Source organism: Pinus tabuliformis, chromosome 8 (assembly GCF_031772625.1).
Source record: "Pinus tabuliformis cultivar Carrire ecotype Pingquan chromosome 8, CPIR1, whole genome shotgun sequence".
Classification (NCBI taxonomy): domain Eukaryota; kingdom Viridiplantae; phylum Streptophyta; class Pinopsida; order Pinales; family Pinaceae; genus Pinus; species Pinus tabuliformis.
The window spans coordinates 44,922,532-44,937,498 of record NC_142294.1 but is presented as its reverse complement, the minus strand read 5'-3'; positions in this window follow the sequence as shown (position 1 = coordinate 44,937,498).

Below are 14,967 nucleotides of genomic sequence, written 5' to 3'. Positions count from 1 at the left end.
TTCTGGGCCATACCTGGCATGAGGGCCTAGGTGGACTTCTTGCAATGGCTGGTAGACAGGTGGAGCATACAGGACCAATGCTTCTTCATCGGTGGCCACCAGCTCGAAATTGAGCCGGAAGACATATACTTTTTGACTGGTTTTCCTAAGAGAGGCGAAGACTTGACTCTATTCAGGACTAGGCCAGGTGGTCAGTCCGTCGATAGCCTCCAGCTAGAGTTCTGCAACAACCAGGCTAGAGACAAAGGGATAGACATCAAAACCATATCCCGTCCTGAACTCATGGTGATTGCGTTTACTATTACCAGACTTTGCGAGAGTGTTGCACTACATATTACCACCAGATCCCAGATGCAAATGGTAGTTGACTGCTTTCGAGGCACCATCTTCAACTGGTGTGATGCTGTGTTGGCTAATGTAAAAGGCCAACTGACCAGAGCCAAGAACGGAAAACTGAAGACCTTTGGTTATGGGGCTTTGGTTGTGATCTTTGGTCTGGAGAGAGTCCCAATGTTGGTCCCGCAACACCTTATTTTTGGAGCTGGGCTTCCTCGAGAGCCCAAACTGATGCAATGGGTTGCAGTTATGGCCTGTCATCCTAACGAGGGGACATAGGTCATTCGATTCAAACCTGAGTATTTCCATTGGTTGGAAAACCAGGTTTTTGCTATTTAGGACTTCCCTTACACTGGGTTAGATTTTTGCGATGACCCAGACATCGCTCTTCCACCAGGAAAGCAATGGGATGACTCAGGTAAAATCATCTTCAACATTTTCCCTCTTCCACCAGGAGAGCAATGGGATGACTCAGGTAAAATCATCTTCAACATTTTCCTATTTGAATTTATTTTTTTTATGTCGTCCCAAAACTGATAGTAAAAGTTTCAATGTAGATGTGGGTCCACAGCGACCAGCCGCTCTCCGACCTTACGAGAGGAAACGACCAGCTGTAGCGATGCCAACCCCACAAGACAAATCAGTAGTGACCTTGCCCGAGTTGGAGAGTCATCTAGAGCGCTTGACAGGGGACATTCCAGAGACCGACATAGATGACATTCCTCGTCGACTACAGCGCTATGTGATTGGGGTCCCAGGACCTTTTAGGAGGTTCCTTTGTAAGGTGGCTCATACAGTGGTTTCTTATCGAGATCATCACCAGTGATAGGATGATCGCCTATTGTAGACACATATGACATTTTTGCTTTTTGTACTTATCATTTTTGCCGATCATAAGGTGTTTTTCAACCTATGATCGAGGACAATGTATATTTTGACACACTCCTATATATATCACTATTACCGGCTTCTCTTGTAAATCACGTTATGGAATGCTTTTAAATTTACATGTATTATTATTACAAATGTCTACTTAACATTTGAGAAGCAATTGCATCTGCTAATGTATTTAAAGATCTTGGAATATGCTGATATTCAATATAATCAAATTCACGTTCCAAGAGACGCACTCTCAAAAATAATCTCAATAACACTGGATTTCTAATGGCATACACTCTATTAAGCTGTAATACAACAAGTTCAGAATCTAACCTCACTATCAAACTCCGAATCCCAAATGAAATAGATTCAAATAATAACTCAATCACTGCACTATACTCGACAATGTTGTTCGTTGTTTGACTGAGGCTTACCCCATGCATAGATACAAACTCGTCAGAGGGCGAATAGATAACCCAAGCTGCGGAAGAAATGTTCCGTGTATTACGACAAGCACCATCAGCGAAACCAATGTATGTTTGGATAGGCATCGACATCTGCAATATCAAGAGTAAAACTAAGATAAGCAGGAATAATGACGAAAAACACTCTCTAAGCTAAGCACACTTTTTAAACTAAAACACACCAGCTAGAAAGAAAACTATCCTAATTAAAAATCTCCATACCCATTCTTTAAGCATAATACCTCTTCAGGTAAAGACCATTTCTGGGTTTACCTAAAGAGTCCCCGTCAAAGTCTACCAATTCCTAGGCCCCTTTTGCTAGCTTTCGCTTGACAACATAGGGAACATGCCACATAGAAACGAACTTTCCAGCGCCTAATTTATCATTAGCTTGATCGTACAATAAGACTAGATCTCCTTCTGAAAAATTTCGAGGGGTCACATTTCGATCATACTGAGCTTTTATACGTTTTGCGTGAGTTTCGATCGCCAATGCAGCATCACGTCGATTCTCATCTAATTGAGCCAAGTAACAAACATTTTTCGTCTTCGGAAGTGGCTGGAAGTAACTCGATGGCCATTTGCAATGACGGGATTTCGCATTCAATGAGTAACACAGCTTCCAGACCATAAACTAGTTGGAAAGGAGTGAACCCTATTGACATTTTTACTGAGGTTCGATACGCCCAAAGCGCTGAAAATAGCATGTTATGCCAATTCGACCGATGAATCCCAATGATTCATCGGATCATGATGACTAAAACTTTGTTGATGGATTCAACCAGACCATTAGCTTGTGCATAATAAGGAGTTGAACTATCGTGACGCAAGCCAAGCTGGCCTGTAAGTTCGATCATCATAACATTTCGAAAATGAAGCCTATGATCAGTGATAATTGCTTGTGGAACACCAAACCTAGCAATTATATGATTGAACATAAAAATTGCAGCTGTTTTGCCATCTGCCTCAAATGTAGGCATCGCCTCGGCCCACTTGGTAAAATAATCTACCGCAAGGATGATATACGCATGCCCCCCGGCCGAGTGAGGGTTACATGTAATAAAATCGATACCCCATTTGGCAAAAGGACCAATGGAAATTATAGGGTGGAGAGGAGCAGGTGGAACGCGCATCTTTCGATCAAAAATTTGGCAGTTGTGGCATTTTCGGACCGCGTTAATACAATCTTTAAACAAAGACGGCCAGAAGTAGCCAGCGTGCAATATCTTTTGGGTTGTGGCATACCCAAACATATGACCGCCACACGCTATAGAATGACAGTCATTTAGAACCCTTTCAGCTTCCTCGTGAGTTAAACAACGTCGAAAAACAGAGTCCGCCCCACGATGATAAAGAGTATCTCCAATAATTCGGAATTGTTGGGACTGGAATCATATTTTTCGACGTTCTGACCTTGAAATTTATGGCCGAAAGGATTGGGTCTGGAGATAAATGATGATATCCCCATACCATAGATCTAAAGTGCTGATTAGAAACAAAGATTCGTCCATAATGGGCTCCTCCACCACAGTTTCCGTGTCAGCATGCGGGAAGTCACACATTAACTCCGCAAAAACTAAATATTTCTTAGACTTAGATTTTTCAAATTCCAAGTCGAACTCCTGCAGGATTATAATCGATTTGGAGTACTTGCCCCCTAGCAATTTCTTCGCAAAATGTAGATCATAGGGTTGCAATCAGAAATTACTGTAGTTTTACGTAGTAAAATGTAGTGATGAAAACGTTGGACAGCTTGAACAGCTGCCAATGCCAATTTCTCCACATGTGAGTATTTTAGCTTAGTTGGATTTAAAGTTTGACTAAGGTAATATATCACATGTTTAGTACCAAATTCATCTTCCTGAACTAAGACCATTCCAATGGTGGAATGAGAGGCGACGAGATACAAGAAGTAGTCCTGGTTGTAGTTAGGAGGATGCAATAGCGGTGCATGGGTCAACGCGTGTTTTAGTGCATCAAAATATTTCTGAGCTATCTCATCCCAATAGAATGGAGTATTCTGTTTCAACAACCGGGTAAAAACCTTTGTAACCTCGATGTAGTTAGGAATGAATCGTTGTAAAAAGTTTGCATTCCCTTGCAAACTTTGGAGTTGGTGAAGACTCGAAGGAGGAGGCAATTTGACAATAGCTTCAACCTTCGAGGGATCGACGCGAATGCCGGCTTTCGAAACAACAAACCCCAGCAATCGACCTGTTTCTATACAGAAAACACACTTGTGTGGATTCAACCTAATCCGATAATTCCTACACCTCATAAAGATTGCTCGTAAATGGATGAGATGATCAGCTTGATGTAATGAATGAGCAGGCAAATCATCAAGATAGGGTTGCACAATGTGCTTGATGTCATGAAACACATAAGACATGGCCCTTTGAAAAGTTGCCCTGGCATTCTTGAGCCCAAAAGGTAATTTGCAATAAGTGAATGTACCCCATGGACAAATGAAAGCTGTTTTTGGTTGATCGGCAGGTAGAATATTGATTTGATTGTATCCGGAAAAACCATCCATGAAGGAGAATATTTCACTGCCGGCACAATCATCAATGATTTGATCGATATAGGGAGTTGGGTAATTGTCCTTTGGACAGGCTCGATTAATGTCCCTATAATCGATACATATTCTTATTGTCCCTTGCTTTTTGTTAACCGGAACAATATTCGATACCCAATCCATTAACGGAAACTGATAAATGAAACCTGCTTTGAGTAATTTTTCAATTTTTGCTTTAATAACAGCAGCTTTTCTTGGGTGAATCTGACGCAAACGTTGCCGGACGAGTTTAGCGTCCGGGTAAGTCTTGATTTCATGAACAACAATTGCGGGGTCAATTCCGAGCATTTCCTCATATGACTAGGCAAACACATCGTGGAATTCTTGAAATAGGGCCTTATATATTTGAATTTCATCTTCTGTACACGAGGCACCTATATGAATGTTTTCAACTATTCCAGGCTTAACCGAAATGTCAATAGGAATAGTTCGAGAAATGTTTCCCAAATTTAACTCTGAATCAGGATTTTTCATTGGATTCTAAGGTTCCTTGACATATTCAGTCGTAAAAATTGATGAAAAATCATTTTCAAAATGATCATTCTCGGGTAAGAATGAAGATCTGTGATGGAGATCTTCCCATGGTAACTCATCTACACATAGGATTTCACGAATTTGCTCTTCAGAGTGAACAAGTTTGGAAAATGTTGTTGAATCCGAATTTGATGTGAAAAGTGATTCCTCATGGACCACATTCATTAAGTCAATTTTGGTTGAAGATGGGTCAGAAAATGACTGCACGGCCTGTTATGCAATTTCATATGGACTCAAAGGCATAACATCACCAAATGAGTGTATCTCAGATTCAGAAGGTACGATCCAAGGATCATCATAAAGAATGGTGTCTGACGAAATCATATGAATGGTTGTAAAAGAATACGATGCGTTGATCGGAGGAAAAGGAAAAGTTCCCAGTAAATCTGCATCTTTAACTAGTCCTACTCCAACATCCTTATACGGGATAGTCGTTTTACCAACATGCTGAATGCTTTCAGAAGAGGCTGGGTTGGACGAAAATTAAGCCAGCTAGTCTATTATTACGATCTTTCCATTATGAGGAAACTTTATAACTCAAAAGACCGAAGAAATGACAGTTTTCATAGTGTAAGACCAACTACGACCAAAGAGAATGTTGTAATCTAGAGGGGCATCAACCACTTCCACATCTAGATTAACAGTTTTTCCTTCAACCCCTATAGGTAAATCCTATAGAATGCCAAAAGGATGAAACCCACGGCCATCAAAGGCCTTTATAATCGTCGGGGATTGATTTAGTGAAGGAGAACCAAGCGATCTCCAACACTGTATCGACATAATACAAGTTGAGGCTCCCTCATCAATCACAGTCCTATGAATAGGCCTGTTTTTGACTATCAATGGGATCTGGAAAGCCATTTGATGAGGTAAGCGCGGTGTACTATTTTCTAGATCGAAAATTATTAGGTTCGAGTCCTGAACGTCAACAGCTCCTATAGCCGACAAAAGTAATTTACGCTGTGCTAGACATGATTGCAGCACTTCCAAATCTGACATTGCTGAAGGTGAAACAACTAAATCATCAACAATGTTATAGTTCTGAGCTGCTCTCGCATGTGGATTGAAAGCTGACTTTCGAAGTATACCCTTGGCGGGCGGTTTGATTACTAAGTCTGGATTAGGTTTCTCGATCTGTAGTGGATCGGAACCGGGAGCTGAGGTTGATGGGTTAGAATGAGAAGATTTTGCTTCTTTACCATCAACAGGACTTTTACTACCATAATCATGCGATCGAGTCGCAATCCTAACATGGGACATCATCAGTATGGGTTCTTCATTGGCATTCGAGGAAGAACCTATCATCTTACTGTCTTGACTTGGAAAAGGATCCTTCAAAACAGCAGGTGTTTGGGAACCTTTGACAATCTTCGCAACCTCTGCACAATGAGGGAAGTCTCTTGTAAAATGCTCTTCGTCACAAATGAGACAAGGATAAGGAGGTTTGCATTTCTCAACATTTGGTTCCGCTTTTTCTGGTTTCTCTTTTGAATTTTTATCTGTTTTATTTTTTTTCTTCCATTTCTTCTTACCACCGGATTTTGATTTGGCTGTAGATGACTCTACAACATGAATATCAGTGGAAATCTCCGCGGAAGAATCTCCTGTCGGGGAATCTAGCAAGGTTATGATAGGAGAATAATTCTTGGAAGACTTCTTCTTACTTTTGGTGTTAACCGTACCAATCATACCATCAGCGGCATGAGACCCTGAAGGAGCTACAGCGATTTGATTTTTCTTAGGAAGATCGGGGATTTTCTCATGCAACGTACCTGACTGAGTATAAACCAAGTCAAGGTACTGTGCTTGAGAAATTACTTGCTCCTTCGTAACGAATCTGGCCTTAGCTACATCCTTAGTGATCTTTGGCAATAAACATTTTACAAACCATTCAGCTAAGATCTGATCTGGAATAAAAACCTTCACTAAACGTCGTCAACGTCTCCAGTCATGAATGTGATCTGAAATGTAAGTGGACGTTGACTGCTTTAATGAAGTTAGTAATTCCATGCCATTGTCATATCTGACTGGCAACTGAAAATGAGTTAAAAATGAGGTAGCTAACTGACTAAAGTTATAAAAAGTTGCCCGTGGTAACTCAATGTATCACTTGGCCGCAAGACGAATTAGAGTGCGTTGGAAAAGCCTTAGATGGATTGAATCATCTGAAATGGATTTAGATGCACACCAGAGGTGATAAGTCATCACAAGGTTCGACAGGTCCTGTCCTGATTTGCCTTCAAACTTAGGAATATCACTAGGCAAATTATTGGCATTGGCGGCCAAAACGAAAGATAGTTAATGGGATCGTTCGTTAGGCGCGACAAGTCAGGCAAGTCCAAAGGTGCGATAAACGGTAACTGACGATTAGGGTCCCTAAAACTCTGGGTCATGAGACCAGCCCCAGGAGGAGGATATCCGGGATAACTAGGAATAGGAATTGCATTTGGGATATTGTATCCTCCCGGAAAACCAGGATTAACCGGACCGTACTGGGGTTGTTGAGGTTGTTGATATGTATACCCAGGGTATGGTTGATACTGATAGACTGGCTGTTGCACAGCAGGACCGAATTGGTAATGTCCCTGATACGGTTGATAAGTAAATTGTGGTTGAATTGTGACAACTGTACTTGAACCAGGTTTTCCTACAGGCATCTGAACCAAAGTTTGAATTGTGGATCCAGACTGAGGTAAAGGTGTCTGAGGAGTAGATACAGGAATAGTAGAAATCGGAGCTGTCGATACTCCAGAAGTAGGAGGGGTAGATTGAATAGATGTTGCAGCAGTTGGAGGAGCCGTTTGAGGCAGAGTACGAGGCATACTAGGCCCAGGCTGAGAAACTACCGAAGGTACAGAAGTTTGAATAGTAGACTGGACAAGTTGCTGGGGTGAACCAGAAACTAAGGGTTGTCCAGTTTGAGATGACAACTGTACATTCGGTTGCAAGACCTATTGAGTTTGCGATGTATCCCACACTAAGTTCATTCCGGGGTACAGACCCATAACAGGTTGAGAATATTGAGGACCATAACTGGGATGAGGGTAGGGTTGATACTTCAAAGGTACATTTCCTATTCCTTGAACATATGATTGACCGGAGGGTGGTTGGAAACCTTGGTTTGAGTACTGACCTTGGGGTTGATACCCTTGAGGCACGTACTGATACTGGGGTTGACCTTGAGGTACATATTGATACTGGGGTTGACTTTGAGGTACATATTGAGTTTGGGGTTGACCTTGAGGAACGTACTGTCCCGTAGGTATGTACTGTCCTTGAGGTTGCCCCCCGGGCGCAAATTGGGTACCTTGAGGTTGCCCCCCAGGCGATAATTGAGGATTTTGAGGCTACCCCCAGGCAGTAACTGGCCACCTTGAGGTTGGGGATTAGGAATAGTACCTGAAATCATGAGAATATCTTCTACACTCAACGGCTTAGTACCATTGTTTCCAGTTAATAACCCTTGTTCAATGGGTTGAGGAGATGCTCCCGCAAAAGTACCAGAAAGTGACTAATACCCAGAGGGAACAGAAGGACCGCCGTACAAAAAGGATTATGGCGATTGAGTAAACATGGACGACTGTCTTGACATATTTAACGGAGGATAATAACCTCTAGGTGTTGGGTGATAAGGAATACGAGGTGGTGAAAAACTTAGCCCTGGGTTTTCCAAAAAATTAGTCAATGAAAGATACCAAGCACTGCTCCTAGGTGGACTGTAAAAAATTGATTCACGCTCCCTAAGTTCAATAACAGGTTGATTTTCAGGGATAGGGATGCCTACTTCTTCTTCCGGAGTAGCAAGTTCTTCGATAGCTATAAGTCCAGAAGGAAGATTTTGGGTAATTATTCTTTCTACCCTGAGTGAACCAGGACCATTAGAAGTTGGAGAGGTAAACCCCGATGTTGGAGTAGCAGTAAATTCACTTTCAGGTTCGGATATTTCAAGTTCCTCACCTATATCACTAGTAGATGAAAAGCTACCAGTAATTTCGGAAACAGACACTGGTTGTGGATAATCTGCTACTAAGGCTTGAAAATCAGGATGTACCACCAAAGAAGACTCTCCTTCTTCAGGTGACCCAACTCTACTGTCTCTAGGAATTACGAGGGCTCTTAACCCTTCAGGTTGGCTCGGTGAAAACTCAGGAGGTTGGCCCCGAAGTCTACAGGACTTCCTCGGTAATTCAGCCACGATTAAAAATTTTTACTACTTCACATGCAAACAAAGTAAAATCTCAATGAAAACCACCTAAAGCCTCCAAAGAACCAAACAAATTTGAATCACGCACCTAAAGAATCTAGGAGATCAAACCACACAGAAACAGTAACTTTCCATACTGAAAACACTAGTTGGTGATGAAGCCCAACGTCGCAGAGTTCAATACAGAAATAGTGGTTGGAACAGTTACCCCGACAACCTGCTTAATGAATAGACTGGTACAAGTTCCTCCACTAAACCGTCTCGAGTGAAGAGAACCCCCCAGAAAATCCAAGTGAGTCTAGCCGACGTCTGCTCCGGGTACAGTGGGATCTTCCCACCACTGTCACCTTAGGAATAATCCTATAGAATATGGTCACTAAGGTTACATTTCGAGGGGTCACATTTCGATCATACTAAGCATTAATACGTTTTGCATGAGTTTTGATTGCCAATGCAGCATCACGTCGATTCTCATCTAATTGAGCCAAGTATAACAAACGTTTTTCCTCTTCGGAAGTGGCTGGAAGTAACTCGATGGCCATTTGCAATGACGGGATTTCTCATTCAATGGGTAACACAACTTCCAGACCATAAACTAGTTGGAAAGGAGTGAACCCTGTTGACGTTTTTACTGAGGTTCGATACGCCCAAAGCGCTGAAAATAGCATGTTATGCCAATTCAACCGATGAATCCCAATGATTCGTCAGATCATGATGACTAAAACTTTGTTGATGGATTCAACCAGACCATTAGCTTGTGGATAATAAGGAGTTGAACTATCGTGACGCAAGCCAAGCTGGCCTATAAGTTCGGTCATCATAATGTTTCAAAAATGATGCCCATGATCAGTGATAATCGCTTGTGGAACACCAAACCTAGAAATTATATGATTGAACACGAAAATTGCAGTTGTTTTGCCGTCTGCCTCAAATGTAGGCATTGCCTCGGCCCACTTGGTAAAATAATCTACCGCAAGGATGATATACACATGCCCCCCGGCCGAATGAGGGTTACATGTAATAAAATTAATACCCCATTTGGCAAAAGGACCAACGGAAATTATAGGGTGGGAGGAGCAGGTGGAGCGCGCATCTTTCGATCAAAAATTTGGCAGTTGTGGCATTTTCGGACTGCGTTAATACAATCTTTAAACAAAGACGGCCAGAAGTAGCCAGTGCGCAATATCTTTTGGGCTGTGGCATACCCAGACATATGATCGCCACACTCTCTAGAATGACAGTCATTTAGAACCCTTTCAGCTTCCTCGTGAATTAAGCAACGTCGAAAAACAGAGTCCGTCCCATGGCGATAAAGAGTATCTCCAATAATTCTGAATTGTTGGGACTGGAATCATATTTTTCGACGTTCTGACCTTGAAATTTCTGGCCGAAAGGATTGGGTCTGGAGATAAATGATGATATCCCCATACCATAGATCTAAAGTGCTGATTAGAAACAAAGATTCGTCCGTAATGGGCTCCTCCGCCATAGTTTCCGTGTCAGCATGCGGGAAGTCACACATTAACTCCGCAAAAACTAAATATTTCTTAGACTTAGATTTTTCAAATTCCAAGTCGAACTCCTGCAGGATTATAATCGATTTGGAGTACTTGCCCCCTAGCAATTTCTTCGTCAAAATGTAGATCATAGGGTTGCAATCAGAAATTACTGTAGTTTTACGTAGTAAAATGTAGTGATGAAAACGTTGGACAGCTTGAACAGCTGCCAATGCCAATTTCTCCACATGTGAGTATTTTAGCTTAGTTGGATTTAAAGTTTGACTAAGGTAATATATCACATGTTTAGTACCAAATTCATCTTCCTGAACTAAGACCATTCCAATGGTGGAATGAGAGGCGACGAGATACAAGAAGTAGTCCTGGTTGTAGTTAGGAGGATGCAATAGCGGTGCATGGGTCAACACGTGTTTTAGTGCATCAAAATATTTCTGAGCTATCTCATCCCAATAGAATGGAGTATTCTGTTTCAACAACCAGGTAAAACCCTTTGTAACCTTGGCGTAGTTGGGAATGAATCGTCGTAAAAAGTTTGCTTTCCCTTGCAAACTTTGGAGTTGGCAAAGACTCGAAGGAGGAGGTAATTTGACAATAGCTTCAACCTTTGAGGGATCGACGTGAATGCCGGCTTTCGAAACAACAAACCCCAACAACCGACCCGTTTCTATATAGAAAACACACTTGTATGGATTCAACCTAATCCGATAATGCCTACACCTCATAAAGATTGCTCGTAAATAGATGAGATGATCAGCATGATGTAATGAATGAGCAGGCAAATCATCGAGATAGGGTTGCATAATGTGCTTGATGTCATGAAATGCATAAGACATGGCCCTTTGAAAAGTTGCCCCTGCATTCTTGAGCCCAAAAGGTAATTTGCAATAAGCAAATGTCCCCCATGGACAAATGAAAGCCGTTTTTGGTTGATCGGTAGGTAGAATATTGATTTGATTGTATCCGAAAAAACCATCCATTAGGAGAATATTTCGCTACCAGCACAATCATCAATGATTTGATCGATATAGGGAGTTGGGTAATTGTCCTTTGGACAGGCTCGATTAATGTCCTTATAATCGATACATATTCTTATTGTACCTTGCTTTTTGTTAACCAGAACAATATTCGATACCCAGTCCGTTAACGGAATCGGATAAATGAAACCTGCTTTGAGTAATTTTTCAACTTCTACTTCAATAGCAACAACTTTTCTTGGGTGAATCTGACGCAAACGTTACCGGACGGGTTTAGCGTCAGGGTAAGTCTTGATTTCATGAACAACAATTGTGAGGTCAATTCCTAGCATTTCCTCATATGACCAGGCAAACACGTCGCGGAATTCTTGAAATAGGGCCTTATATATTTAAGTTTTATCTTCTGTACACGAGGCACCTATATGAATGTTTTCAACAATTCCAGGCTTAACCGAAATGTCAATAGGAATAGTTCGAGAAATGTTTCCCAAATTTAACTCTGAATCAATATTTTTCATTGGATTCTGAGGTTCCTTGACATATTCAGTCGTAAAAATTGATGAAAAATCATTTTCAAAACGATCATTCTCGAGTAAGAACGAAAATCTATGATGGAGATCTTCCCATGGTAAATCATCTACACATAGGATTTCACGAATTTTCTCATCAGAGTGAACAAGTTCGGAAAACTTTGTTGAATCTGAATTTGATGTGAAAAGTGATTCCTCATGGACCACATTCATTATGTCAATTTTGGTTGAAGATGGGTGGGAAAATGACTGCACGGCCTGATACCCAATTTCATATGGACTCAAAGGCATAACATCACCAAATGAGTCTATCTCAGATTTAGAAGGTACAATCCAAGGATCATCATAAACAATGGTGTCTGATGAAATCATATGAATGGTTGCAAAAGAAGACGATGCGTTGATCGGAGGAAAAGGAAAAGTTCCCAGTAAACCGGCATCTTTAACTAGTCCTACTCCAACATCCTTATACGGGATAGTCGTTTTACCGACATGTTGAATGCTTTCAGAAGAGGCTGGGTCGGACGAAAAGTAAGCCAGCTGGTCTATTGTTATGATCTTTCCATTATGAGGAAACTTTATAACCCGAAAGATCGATGAAACGACAGCTGTCATAGCGTAAGACCAACTACGACCTTAGAGAAGGTTGTAATCTAGAGGGGCATCAACCACCTCCACATCTAGATTAATAGTTTTTCCTTCAACCCCTATAGGTAAATCCTGTAGAATGCCAAAAGGATGAAACCCACGGCCATCAAAGGCCTTTATAATCGTTGGGGATTGATTTAGTGAAGGAGAACCAAGCGATCTCCAACATTGTATCGACATAATACACGTTGAGGCTCCCTCATCAATCACAGTCCTATGAATAGGCCTGTTTTTTACTATCACTGGGATCCGGAAAGCCATTTGATGAGGTAAGCGCGGTGTACTATTTTCTAGATCGAAAATTATTAGGTTCGAGTCCTGAACGTCAACAACTCCTATAGCCGACAGAAGTAATTTACGATGTGCTAGACATGATTGCAGCACTTCCAAAGCCGACATTGCTGAAGGTGAAACAGCTAAATCCTCAACAATGTTATAATTCTGAGCCGCTCTCACATGTGGATTGAAAGCTGACTTTCGAAGTATACCCTTGGCGGGTGGTTTGATTACTAAGTCTAGATTAGGTTTCTCGATTTGTAGTGGATCGGAACCGAGAGCTGAGGTTGATGGGTTAGAATGAGAAGATTCTACTTCTTTACCATCAACAAGACTTTTACTACCATAATCATGCGATCGAGTCGCAATCCTAACATGGGACATCATCAGTATGGGTTCTTCATTGGAATTCGAGGAAGAACCTATCATCTTACTGTCTTGACTTGGAAAAGGATCCTTCAAAACAACAGGCATTTGGGAACCTTTGACAATCTTCCCAACCTCTGCACGATGAGGGCAGTCTCTTGTAAAATGCTCTTCATCACAAATGAGACAAGGATAACGAGTTTTGCGTTTCTCATCATTTGATTCCGCTTTTTCTGGTTTCTCTTTTAAATTTTTATCTGTTTTATTTTTCTTCTTCCCTTTCTTCTTACCACCGGATTTTGATTTGGCTGTAGATGACTCTGCAACATGAATATCGGCGGAAATCTCCACGGAAGAATCTCTAGTCGGGGAATCTAGCAAGGTTATGATAGGAGAAGAATCCTTGGAAGACTTCTTCTTACTTTTGGTGTTAATCGTACCAATCATACCATCAGCGGCATGAGACCTTGAAGGAGCTGTAGCGATTTGATTTTGCTTAGGAAGATCGGGGATTTTCTCATGTAACGTACCTGACTGAGATTAAACCAAGTCAAGGTACTGTGCTTGAGCAATTACTTGCTCCTCAGTAACGACTCCGGCCTTAGCTACATCCTCAGTGATCTTTGGTAATAAAGATTTTACAAACCATTCAACTAAGATCTGATTTGGAATAAAAACCTTCACTAAACGTCGTCGACGTCTCCATTCATGAATGTGATCTGAAATGTAAGTGGACGTCGACTGCTTTAATGAAGTTAGTATTTCCGTGCCATTGTCATATCTGACTGGCAACTGAAAATGAGTTAAAAACGAGGTGGCTAACTGACTAAAGTTATAAAAAGTGGCTCAGGGTAACTCAATGTACCACTTGGCCACAAGACCAATTAGAGTGCGCTGGAAAAGCCTTAGACGGATTGAATCATCTGAAATGGAGTTAGACGCACACCAGAGGTGATAAGTCATCACATGGTTCGACGGGTCCTCTCCTGATTTGCCTTCAAACTTAGGAATATCACTAGGCAACTTATTCGGCATTGGCGGCCAAAACGAAAGATAGTTAATGGGATCATTCGTTAGGCACGACAAGTCAGGCAAGTCCAAAGTTGCGATAAACGGTAACTGACGATTAGGGTCCCTAAAACTCTGGGTCATGAGACCAGCCCCAGGAGGAGGATATCCAGGATAACTAGGAATAGGAATTGCATTTGGGATATTGTATCCTCCCGGAAAACCAGGATTAACCGGACCGTACTGGGGTTGTTGAGGTTGTTGATATGTATACCCAGGGTACGGTTGATACTGATAGACTGGCTGTTGCACAGCAAGACCGAATTGGTACTGTCCCTGGTACGGTTGATAAGTAAATTGTGGTTGACTTGTGACAACCGTACTTGAACCAGGTTGTCCTACAGGCATCTGAACCGAAGTTTGAATTGTGGATCCAGACTGAGGTAAAGATGTCTGAGGAGTAGATACAGGAACAGTAGAAATCGGAGCTGTCGATACTCTAGAAGTAGGTGGGGTATATTGAACAGATGTTGCAGCAGTTGCAGCAGCCGTTTGAGGTGGAGTACAAGGCGTACTAGGCCCAGGCTGAGAAACTACCGAAGGTACAGAAGTTTGAATAGTAGACTGGACAGGTTGCTGGGGTGAACCAGAAACTA